The sequence below is a fragment of the Leopardus geoffroyi genome, chromosome A2 (assembly GCF_018350155.1).
Source record: "Leopardus geoffroyi isolate Oge1 chromosome A2, O.geoffroyi_Oge1_pat1.0, whole genome shotgun sequence".
NCBI classification, from domain to species: Eukaryota; Metazoa; Chordata; class Mammalia; order Carnivora; family Felidae; genus Leopardus; species Leopardus geoffroyi.
In genome coordinates, this window is record NC_059331.1 from 136,628,417 (window position 1) to 136,641,199 (window position 12,783).

At 40.0% G+C, this 12,783-nt stretch overlaps 1 long non-coding RNA gene across 3 annotated transcripts in view; it reads right to left on the bottom strand.

The window, feature by feature from the left end:
- Positions 1-954: 954 nt before the first annotated feature.
- The window catches only part of LOC123606756, a 92,095-nt gene continuing 80,266 nt past the window's right edge, over positions 955-12,783 (bottom strand). For all 3 annotated transcript variants that reach the window (XR_006716487.1, XR_006716488.1, XR_006716486.1), the window contains 3 exons: positions 7,261-7,305; positions 5,786-5,919; positions 955-1,311 (listed from right to left, as the gene is read on the bottom strand). This is a non-coding gene — a long non-coding RNA (uncharacterized LOC123606756). The remainder of the gene's footprint in view (positions 1,312-5,785; positions 5,920-7,260; positions 7,306-12,783) is intronic.

Sequence of the window (12,783 nt, forward strand, 5' to 3'; positions counted from 1 at the left end):
TCCTTGCTTCTACAGCATTATTTCTCTCTACTCTTTCATTCAGCATATATTTGATAAATGCTACTATGACACAGTTCCTGGCCATAGCCAAGAGCTTGCAATGCCCTTGGCACATCTTTCTTCCTTCTAAAACTTTTTAGATGCTGCTCCCTCTGCTGTGAACATAATAATCCCTCCCTGTTTCTCTGCCTCCAACTTCCCTGGTTAGAGCCTCTTCATCATTTGGGACCAAACTTGGGATCATCTCTTCTGGTAGACTTCCCCTTCCCCCATTAGGTATTCCTCCTATATGGCAATCTATTTGTAACATCTGCCTTGCACAGTCCTGGGACAGAGTAGGAACCCAGAGACTACCTGAATGAATAAATAGCATTTATGTTGTTGTATTTTAATGGATTGTTTGACTATTTCCCCATAGTAAAGTTTTTGAGGGCAGGAACCATTGATTCATCTTTTATCTCTAGTGGTGTGCCAAGGCAACTCAGTAAATATTTGTTGAACACGTGAATGAACGAGTGCATAAAAGAATAAATTACAAGGTGGCCCAAGATCTCCAAGTCAGAGATATAAGCAAAGTTATGAATGGATTAAAATGTTACAGCTGAAGAAAATAATAAATGCCAGACTCAGATATGGGCTGGAGACAAGGAGGAAAGATCAATGCTCAGGTTTCTAGGGTTCTGTGAGGAATAAGAGTACTACGGGTAAAATTCCCGAACAATCAGGTTTGACAGAAGTTGGATGCAAGTGTAATTGTATAGAAAAAAAAAAAAAAAAAACCAAACACTGGAAAAAAACAAAGAGAAGTTCAGCCAAAATCAGTTTTCACAGCTCCCAGATGTTCTGCTAAACTCTTAAAAATTCTCCAGTTTTTAAGTAGTAACTACCTAGTAGAGTGGCTAAGCAAATGTGTTACCAATTAGGGAGTATTTCAAAGGGAGGACCAAAGAGAGATAATTGGAGCACATCTTTTATTGAGCCACGATTATACCCATATGTTCACAAGAAGAAACGCCATATAAGACAGTGAACATATATTTTGTACTTTCCTCTCACTCTTGACCTAGTGTGTCTTGAGAATTCTCATGCTCAGGATTCTACATTGGAGAGAAGATTATTTTCCGGTGAACGCATGCCATTCAAACAAAATAGAGCCGTCCCTGACCTCCTGGTGGTTTAAATTAACAACAGACGTGGCAAACCAGACAACAAGCAGAGCCATTGTGCTGGGATCAGGGTAAAGACAAGCAGTGGTGAAGCACAGGGGAGGACTTTGCATCAGATGGGGCCTTGGGAACGCTTCCTGAAGTCCTGGCAACAAAATAAAATAAAACAACTCTTAAAATTAAAAAAAAAAAAAAATCAAACAAAACAAACCAACAAACACACAAAAATCCAAACTAACAAACCAATCAGACAAAAAACCCAAAGGCTGTTAACAAAAAAAAGTCCTCAAAGTTATCAAACAAGAGGCAGGCTCATCTGAAATCTGAAAAAGATATCTGGAAGCAGCGTGTTTCCAACTCCTCTCCTTTCTCCTCTGCTCTCCCTCCCTAGCTTTCTCATCCCCTTGCCCTTCTGTCTTCCCTCCTCCGGCCTGCCTCCTCCAGTCTAATTCCTATAGTATCTCCCATTGCTGGGGGTGTGGATGAAGGCAAGTTAGATCCTGCTTGGAGGGTGGGGTGGGTGAGAGGCAGATCCAAGAGCCAGAGCTGAAGTCCCAGCTCAGAGTCCCTGGGATCCTGATGGGAACAGGAATTCCAACCTGATCCCTGCAGCCGGCTAGGTGGCATTCTTGCCCTCCTCAGCTCACATTCAGAGCCCCTGGTACTTGAAAGATAAACTGGTCCAGTTTTGACAGAAATCACACAGGGAATAGAAGGTGGGAAGATCTAGGAGAATCCCATCCCATGAATTACCAAAGACCCAGGCACCAAATGACTATCTTGGCCATCTGTGTAAGCAGATTGGAAGAGTCTAGCCCCACCCACCTCTAGGTTATCCACTGAGCTTCTACTATTTTTATACATTTATATTTTTACATGTTCTGTAAAAGTTGTGTCAATTTTAGCACTTTAAGTGCGTTAAATCTTTAATTTCAATGATGAAAAAAATTTGATGAATTCTGAGTTTTAAAAATCACATTTTCACTTAAATTAAGACCAAAATGTCAATGCCATGTTGTTGTGCTATAGTACATCTCTGAGAGTAACTTGTTTACTCAGGTTGGCAGGTCATCCATCATGATGGAGAGAGTTCTTTATTCTCTCTGAACTCAGTCACAGCAGAGTCAAACAAGGGTAAGTAAAATGATTTCTGGGAAAATATAAATAAGACTACTGTAGAATTTTCATATCATAGAATACCATAAAGAGGGCTATTTCATTTCCAGTTTCTCTTATAACTATGCGCTGTTAGTGTAAGGACTATTCTTTGGAAAACTTTTTTTCTTTTCTTTTCATATAGCATTCTTATAGAATATGGGTAGTAGTTGAATTCATGAAGTAAACCAAACTCCGAAGACAGAGTATTTAGAGGGAGAAGGCAAAGAGGTGCCAAGACTAAAACCATGGGGAATGCACTGATGTGGGTTCTGACAAGGAAAAAGTAGACATAGCTAACAGGAGTGGTCAGGCAGGTAGGAAAGAACCAGAAACTGTGTAGATCAGGGAGAAGAGACTTTTTTTTTGTTTTTTGTCTTTTTAATATGAAATTTATTGTCAAATTGGTTTCCATACAACACCCAGTGCTCATCCCAACAGGTGCCCTCCTCAATGCCCATCATCCACTTTCCCCTCCCTCCCACCCCCCATCAACACTCAGTTTATTCAGTTTTTAAGAGCCTCTTATGGTTTGGCTCCCTCCCTCTCTAACTTTTTTTTTTTATTCCCTTCCCCTCCTCCATGGTCTTCTGTCAAGTTTCTCAGGATCCACATAAAAGTGAAAACATATGGTATCTCTCTTTCTCTACATGACTTATTTCACTCCGCATAACACTCTCCAGTTCCATCCATGTTGCTACAAAAGGCCATATTTCATTCTTTCTCATTGCCAAGTAGTATTCCATTGTGTATATAAACCACAATTTCTTTATCCCAGGGAGAAGAGAGTTTTAAGAAAGGTGAACATAATGGCCTCTAATTCTGCATTTTCAAAATGTTAGTCCTTGAAATTACCTTATAAAATTCACTGCTTGGAATTCAAGGATTGTTTACACAAGAGTGACTCTCTAAAATTTAAAAATGTTTTAAGTCTAGGCTTTTATTTTTAAAGTTGTCATAGTTAAATAGAAATAAAGGAAACAGGGCAAATTGTTTAATTAATGGGAGTTTCCCTCTTATTAATACAACTCATCTGTGGCATATAACCCAGTCCTTCTCCTTGTCAAGGTTTTATGTTAAATCACCAGCCACTTTCTCCTTAAAGTTTCTTTGAATCTCCTCCAAATAAAGGAGCTCCTCAGAGCCTCCTGAGCCCGGTGTCTAGAAAGCAGGCCAGAGGACCCCTCAACTGGCTGCACAGGCTAGAAGAGAGCGACAGCAGGCAAAAAGAACCAATGGTGCCACATGCCTTTTCCCTTTGGATCTGGTCCCTTTTCTTCACCCACAATTACTCTCCCTTGAGACTTTGATGCTGATGGGTTTTTACCATACTACCTTATATTAAGAAAGATTTTTTTTAAGCTTTGCTTTTGGTCAATTTTATTTTTAAATCTCTCAGTCTGTTTCTTTTTGAGCAGCTAATTTAATCAATTTCATAAACCTGACTCAGCCAGTTCTGAGAAAAGTTCACTGAAACCACCTGGGTGACTGGTTAGAAAAGAAAAAGAAAGAAAAGTGCCCACCTTTGTGACTAAATTGATTGTCATCTTTCTATTGATAATACAGGTGGAAGAGTTATAATCGATCACCTGTGGGCCAGAATGTGTCTGTACCCCACCCCCATCCACATCACCCAGCCATATTCAACAAATTGATCTCGCTTGATTCTTCTTATTTTTAATGTTGATTTATTTTTGTTTTTTTTTTTTAAATTTTTTTTTTCAACGTTTATTTATTTTTGGGACAGAGAGAGACAGAGCATGAACGGGGGAGGGGCACAGAGAGAGAGGGAGACACAGAATCGGAAACAGGCTCCAGGCTCTGAGCCATCAGCCCAGAGCCCGACGCGGGGCTCGAACTCATGGACCGCGAGATCGTGACCTGGCTGAAGTCGGACGCTTAACCGACTGCGCCACCCAGGCGCCCCAATGTTGATTTATTTTTGAGAGAGAGAGAGAGAGAGAGAGAAAGAGAGAGAGCAGGGGAGGGGCAGACAGAGAGGGAGACACAGCATCTAAAGCAGACTCCAGGCTCTGAGCTGTCAGCACAGAGCCTGACACGGGGCTCTAACCCACAAGCCATGAGATCATGACCTAAGCCAACGTCAGATGTTTAACTGACTGAGCCACCAGGCACCCCGATCTTGTTTGATTCTTGATCCCAAAGTCCTTTTCGCGGGTCATCATACTGCTACTGCTACTGCAACTGAGATATTGCTTTATTTTTCTCTCAATGAAGCTCAGGTATTAGATTAGGGGGAAGTGAAGAATTTATCCTAATGGCTCATTATCTCTGCAGGCAACATTAACCTGAACACAATTCTGCTAGCTATGCAACACTGCTCAATCATTGAGTAACTCGTTTACATATATTGATGTAAGTAAGTCTCTGTACACATTTAGTTTCCATTATCACCATCAAGGGAATTAGCTAAGCTTTTATCACAGCATGTGCTGACCAGTGTTGAAGCTACTTGTGATATGGAATTATATTTTTTAAATTTTGGACATGTAAAACAATAACCTTTTAATTTTTTCATTTCAGATTCACTCATACCATATATCATTACTCCAAATGAGCAAAGTCTGTATTTTCTCTCATGGAACCTTTGAACACCCTGCATTTATTTCCATGTGACAGCTCCTGCAATTATTAAAACCAGACACTGCCCAGGATCCTCATGGAGATAAGTCCTTATGGATAGCTAAATTTTCCAGTTAGAGGAAGCTTTATTATTTTAAGCAAAGAACTTTATTCTTAGTTGGAAGCTTTGGAAAATAAGATTCATATTCTGTTTTCCTAAACAAAAGGTCATATGATCATTTAGGAACAACATTATAACCAGTAAAATCCTGGTGACATACCTGGGTCCACTTGCCCCGGTACTAACTGGGCCTAGACTGACATGTTTTCGTATTATTAAACGTGATTAGCACTGCTTTTCTGTATTTTACTTGTTATCATCAGCCCTTTTCTCCCTTTTCTATTTTGCTACCCCAAATCAATCATGAGTTTGGAAATGAGTTTACAAATCTTAATAGAATTGTGTATATTAAATGTAAATAGATATTGTATAAAAAAGCAGATTTTGAAAAAAATTTTAATGTTATTTATTTTTAAGACAGAGAGACAGAGACAGAGACAGAGCACAAATAGGGGAGAGGCAGAAAGAGAGGGAGACACAGAATCCAAAGCAGGCTCCAGGCTCTGAGCTGTCAGCACAGAGCCCGATGTGGGGCTCAAACTCATGAACCACGAGATCATGACCTGAGCTGAAGTGGGATGCTTAGCTGACTGAGCCACCCAGGTGCCCCCAAAAGCTGATTTTTTAAATAAACATGGCATATCTTTCCTTTTATTTAGTTCTATTCCTTTTTTTCTTTTTCATTTTTATTTAAATTCCAGTTAGTTACCATACAGTATAATATTAGTTTCAGTGTACAACTTAGTGATTCAATACTTACATTCAACAGCTGGAAAAACTGATTTTTTAAAAAAAAATACACAAGCTTTGCTGCAGTGTAGAATTCAGGCTGGTTACTCAGAGGCCTTTTTGCTTTCCTCCTGTGCCCTTTGCAGGTGTTTTCAGCTCGCTTGCCTGGTCGGGGTGGGGAGACAGAGGAGTGACTTTGAGGATAAATAGCATCTGAATAAATCAGTTATCACTGAAGGCAGAACTCTAAGGATCTGATATGTGACATTCCTTGGAACGTTTCAGAGTCTCAAATGCCACTAAGAAGCATTGACGTAGAATAAGGTGGTCCAGATATGAGGGACAGGGCAGAATTAACAGGGTATTAAAGAAAAATCACTCCAGGGGCGCCTGGGTGGCGCAGTCGGTTAAGCGTCCGACTTCAGCCAGGTCACGATCTCGCAGTCCGTGAGTTTGAGCCCCGCGTCAGGCTCTGGGCTGATGGCTCAGAGCCTGGAGCCTGTTTCCGATTCTGTGTCTCCCTCTCTCTCTGCCCCTCCCCTGTTCATACTCTGTCTCTCTCTGTCCCAAAAATAAATAAACGTTGAAAAAAAAAAATTAAAAAAAAAAAAAAAAAGAAAAATCACTCCAGTTTTATGTAAGTTTAGTTACTACTATGCTACAGTGGCTCAAAGATTGTCACATCTGTGATATCCTATTGTATTTAGATGCTCCCTGGAAACTGTATGTCTGAAGGAAACAGAGACAGAGGAGACAAGACAGAGACAAAATCATGCCATCAGTGAAAATTATAAAACACATTCTCAATAGAGGTGAAAACTGGCTTTCAGGAGGAGAAAATCCTATTTTTATATAAAAAGTGCAGATAAGCATATACAGTAGATAAACACATACACAGCGTACCTGTGGTATTAAAGTTTCATAGGGAGTGGTGTCAGAAAAAAAATGTTTAAATAGACTACTTGGGTGGAGTGACAATATGAAAAAAAGGTTGAGAAACACTGCTCTAAGACATGAAATCTGAGACCAGCCCCTCTGAATGAAGGAGGAAGGATGGGGTGTTGGCAGATGCAGTGGGCCTACAGGCACCACTGTTAGTATGTCAACAGATGGCCCTGTCTTCCTCTAGCTCCTTTCTCTCATTCACCCATGCTGCACTTTTTACCCCAATGGAACCACCTGCATTTCTCCAAGGTGGCATTCTATTTCTCGATGCTGAGCCTTTGCACATGCTATTCCTTTGGCCTGGGATTCTCTTCTCCCTCTTTCTTACCTGCTATCTCATCCTTCAACATACAACTCAAGCATCACCTCGTCCAGGAAGGTTTCCAGATATGTGCAAAACAACAACAAAACTGACTATACAAACTATAGAAAGCAGGATAAACTGACAACAGGGATGTTGTGCCATTGAAGAATGCTGACTCTGGACGAAAACCTGAATGCAGTAAGAGAGAGTGCCATATGACTATTTGTAGGAAAAGTGTTCTGGGTAGAAACAAATACCCTGAAGTGAAAGCAGGTTGTCAGACTCACGGAAGGTCTCTGTATCTGAAACCAAAACAGAGAAGGGAAGTCACAGGAAATTAGGTGGGAGACGTGATGGGGAGTCATATCGTATGGGGCATTGTAGTGTTAGGGCTTTGAATTTTCTACCAAGTATTATAGAAAATTACTAGATCATTAACAGCAGGATGTACCATGAGTTGACTGATGGATTTAAGGCCTCTCCGTAGGCTGTTGTGTGGATAATTAATGGTCGAGGTACAAAGAGCAAAGGCAAGGAGTCCAGGTAGAAGGCTAGCAGGAGAGTGTAGGGGAAATGGAAGTTGCTTGGACTAGTGTGTTAGCGACTAAGTAGGTGAGAAATGGCCCAGAGTCCTGTGCCCCTTCCATTTTCCTAGACACGTGGAAAACTCCTCCCCACACTGCAAACCTCAGGCCAAGCACCCAAACATCTGGAAACCTTCCCCAGCCACCCCAGGTTCATGGGAATCTCCCTTGTCAGGACTCTCACAGCTCTTTGTATATTCTTCTAATTCTACACTTCCTTTATTTCTTTGTAATACTTACTTATATATCCGTCTTTTGTACCTCACTGCAAACTCTAATGGTTAATTTTATGTGTCAACATGAGTGGGCCATAGAATATCCAGATATTGGGTTAAACATTATTCCTGGGTATGTCCGTGAGGGTGTTTCTGGATGAGATCAACATTTGAATCTGTAGACAAAGTAAAGCAGATCACCCTCCCCAGGGAAGGTGGGCCTAATCCAATTCATTGAAGGCCTGAGTAGAATAAAGGGCTGAATAAGAAAGAATCCCTTCTCTCTACCTGACTGACTCCGAGCTGGGCCTTTGGTCTTCTTACCTTTTGCCTCAGCTTCAGATCGGAACTTATGCCATTGTATCTCCTGGGTCTCCAGCTTGCTGATGACTGTAGGTCTTAAACTTCTCAGCTTCCTTCTCAGATTTTTTTTTTATAGTAAATCTCTCTATATCTAGAGTAAATCTCTTTCTATCTATACCAGTTTCTTACAGTAAATCTGAATCTATATTTATATCTAGGTACTCTAGTGAGTCACCACTTAGAGGAGTTTTACTCCTTAACAGATTTCATTGGCATAGTTTTGGTGCGAGTATCCAGTTTTTAAAAAAAATGTGCTCAGACAGGAAGGCCAAGTCTATGTGGCGGTTGCAAAGTTATACTGTGGTTTCATGTTAGTCACCTTATAATTACTGCCACTGTAATTAGTGCCACTTAATGTATGCTACCGAAACTAAAGATATTTATCCCAGACTGGAAAAAGTGTCTTAGCTTTTAAAAAATGTCTGATGGTAAAAAAAAAAAAAAAGAATCTTTATCTCCATATGCTATTGGTTCCGTTTCTCTGGAGAGCCCAGACTAATACAAGCTCCTTCAGGGCAGATTATTTAATCATCTTGTGCTATAGACTAAATATTTGTATCTCCCTCCCTCCCCCTAGTTCATATGTTAAATCCTAATCCCTAATGTGATAGTATTTGGAGGTAAGACCTCTGGGAGGTGATTAGGTCATGATCATGGAAGCCTCATAAATGCGTAAGTGACCTTTTATTTTATTTTTTTTAATTTTTTTAATGTTTATTTATTTCTGAGACAGAGTACGAGTCGGGGAGAGGCAGAGAGAGAGGGAGACACAGAATCTGAAGCAGGCTCCAGGTTCTGAGCTGTCAGCACAGAGCCCGACGTGGAGCTCAAACTCACAAACCATGATGAGATCATGACCTGAGCCAAAGTCAGTTACTCAACTGACTGAGCCCCCAGGCACCCCTATAAGTGACCTTTTAAAGGGACCTCATAGAATTCCTCACTCCTCTGCTGTGTGAGGACACAGTGCCTATGAATCAGGAAGCAGTTTCTCACCAGACATCGAATCTGCTGGCACTGTGATCTTAAGAGTTCTCAGCCTCCAGAACTGTGAGAAATAAATTTCTGTTGTTTATAATCCACTCAGTTGATGGCCTTTTGTTATAGCAGTCCAAATGGACTAAGATATCTTCGCATCTGAAAGGCCTAAGTAGCCAACATCAACAAACTTTCACATTGTGCCTAAGCATTTTACAAGTGTTATTTCATTTGATACAACAAGATGATGAGGTAGGTGTTATTATTACCCCATTTTCAAATATGGAAACTAAGGCACTGACAGTTTAAGGGACTTGTCCAAACCCATAGCACTGGCTACAGAACTAGCTAGAAAGTGGTTGCAGTAGTCCTCAAACCCATCTCTCTAAACACAGAGATTTCACTTTTAGCCATTTTGCAACTCTGCCATAATAAATGTTTTGTTCTTGAACCTTGGAGAGAACCCAAATTGGTTTGAGATTAAAATGAGATGGAATGAAATAATCAGTAATTGTGTAAACATCTTGTTCAGTCTCTAGTGACACATCTCAGCACTTCTATGCTACAGTTTATCTGATAAAAGAAGCATTGGTTTGGGCCAAACTTCTCTGAAACTGAGGATCACAGGAATGCACTTCTGGGTCTACCAGGGGCATGGCAGTTGAGTTTGTTAGCCTCAATGGGCCTTCATGATCCTTTGGGGCATATATGCTGCTGATCACTTTTATCTAAAATTGTCCTACCATCATCTATCGCTGAAATGGCTGCAGACCTATTGTTAGTTTAATGATAAAAAAAAAAAAATTCTGGCATGTTTTCCTAGTTATGGTAATAAATTTGTACTCTTTGATTCATACAGGTACCCTTTGAAATGATCACTTGTGCTTTTAATAACTGACTAAATATGATCAATGCACAAATCACAATGAGCTATTGGACACTGTCACCTCAAAGCATTTTTAAGACAAAACCAAGTATAAATGAATACACAAACAAGTAACTAACTAAACCCACAACTTTAGCTTAACAATCACAATGTGCTTAGTTTAGCAAACACCAATGTGAAAACATTTTCCTGAGAGACACACATGGGAAGAACCTGATGATTCGCTAAACAGGTAGCCTCATGTAGTTAAAATTATTTAGCAGAATTTCCACCTTCACTCTTTTCTCCTGCAAAAGACATGGTGTTTTTTGTCTTCATCCCTTTGTTCTTTTCCTTTGCTGACACTGGGTGTTGAGCTGCTATAGAAAACTAGAGGCTTCCGCTGTGTTACATGGACAGCCTTGCTCTCATCACCTCTTACCTCCCACCCGCTCCTCACCTGTGATTGCAGAAAGCCTACTGTCTTTATGTAAATCTAATGGCACCTTAGTGAATTATTCCCAAGTACCATGACAAACATTAAGAATACAAAATATTAGCAGAGAGGCTGTGACTTTTAGACTGTGGTTTTTCTCAGAATCAGTGGGCTTGTTTTTCCAGTCTTTGTTGTCCTTTCAGCACACACCAAAGAAGTCTCTGGCCCTAAAGAGAATGCTGTGTTTACAGATCAGAGGTAGAGAGGTTCACAGAGTTCTTCTGAAAATGAAGGAAAGCTCCCTTTCCAAGGCTGTTGCACCACAGATGTTTATAGTGTTCCTTGACAAGCGGGATCTTGTGGGATCTCATAACCTGTAACTTTTTTCTAATGGTCAGGGTATTTTTTGGCCAGGGACACACAAAAGGTGGCATGGGGGGACAGAAGAAGGTACAGAATCTGAGCTGTAAATGTACCCACTCATGGAGGGCTGGCCCTGGCCAATGTTGGGAAGTTAGCAAAAGAATGGGCCCTCAGCTCTATTAGCCTCTCCTAAAAGATGCCCTCCCTCATCCTCACCATTTGAGACATGTCTCCTTCCCATTCCTCAGGTTTTCTCCAGCCTCCCTACAAAAGCCTCTTTATGGAGTCAATAGAAAATGTGACAATGTGAAATACTAGAAACAGTACCCAATATATCCTCAGCTAAGTCCTGGTCCCAACATCACCATATACTACTGGTTTGATTTAGGGCAAATGGTTCAACTCTGATCCCCTGTTTCTTCATCTATGAAATGGGGATCTCTTCCCAGTTCACCTCACAAACCTATTTTTAGGATCAAGTAAGAAAAGACATGTAGGCATGCTCTACAAAATCTAAGTACTGTGCAAATATAAGACACAATCGATTTCTACTTGATTATCTTGCACACGGTGCTCGGTGGATACTCTGAGTGATTGCTAAATGAATACACTGTCTCATTTGACAAATGTTATCATTCTGAGAGATATTTTCAATTCCACAGGGGTAAATCTGGCATAATTGGGAAGGGAAACTTAACCACTAAAGTCATTCGTTTTCAATCAAATTGAATAATCAAGTTGAATAATTAAATTGCATTGTTAAAATCACTTATTAGGTACCATGGGGCTGGTACACTGTTAGTAACCTCAAAGTGAAGACCAATCTGGTCATCCTAACAGGGATGATGCTGTAGCCACTTATGGTTCCATTATCAAATTGTTTCAACCCTATATAAGTTCCATTATATATCAGAGAAGCTGCGAAGTAAAACAAAACAACAAATGACATTTCTAACATTGCCTTGAAACCATGAGAAGCATGTAACTTATCTGACAATCAGTTGAACCCACAGTGAGGTTTGGACACAGAGCTGACTATATAAAGTAATGCACAGGGATACCTGGGTGGCTCAGTCAGTTGAGCATCCGGCTCTTGATTTTGGCTGAGGTCATGATCTCGTGATTATGAGATTGAACCCCACAGCTGGCTCCATGCTGACAACGTAGAGCCTGCTTGGGATTCTCTCTCTCTCATTCTGCCTCTCTCTGCCTCTCTTGCTCTCTCTCTCAAAAATAAATAAGTATTTAAAAAAATTAAAAAATAAAGTAATGCGCATGTGCCTTGTGGCAAGCACAGTAGTGAAGGCATCTGGTGTTGCAGGGTCAACACTATGGTAGAATTCCAGCATCCAACATCTCGATTTGCTTGACTGAGAAATCACTGCCTTTGACAGAGTCTACTTAGAAATGACTAAATTATTTCTTCTTCTATCAGGGATGATGGGGAATAAGAGTCAGATATTACAGCCATTAAGGACAAGTAAATATATATATTTATATATATTTATATATATATATGCCCTACAAGTGTCCTACAAATATATATATATATATGTATGTGTATATATATATATATATATATATATATATATATATGTATGTATAACCCCTGCATATTCCCGGGGTTAGGGGCATATAACTTTTGACTTGCCCAAAACTTTACTTAATAGCCCACTGTTCACCAGAAGCCTTAAAGATAACATACAGTCAATTAACACATATTTTTGTATATTATATGTATTATACACTGTATTTTGACAACAAAATAAGCTAAAGAAAAGAAAATGTTATTAAGAAAATCATAAGAAAGAAAATGCATTTACTGGACTGTGTTTTTGGACAAAATGTGCATAAATGGACCCATGTGGGGGTCAAGGCTATGCTGTTCAAGGGTCAACTGTATTTTTGTAAAACAAAGCTTGTGACAATGAAAAATCCTACTTGCTATGTCATCTGTCTTGAAAATGGCTCCATAT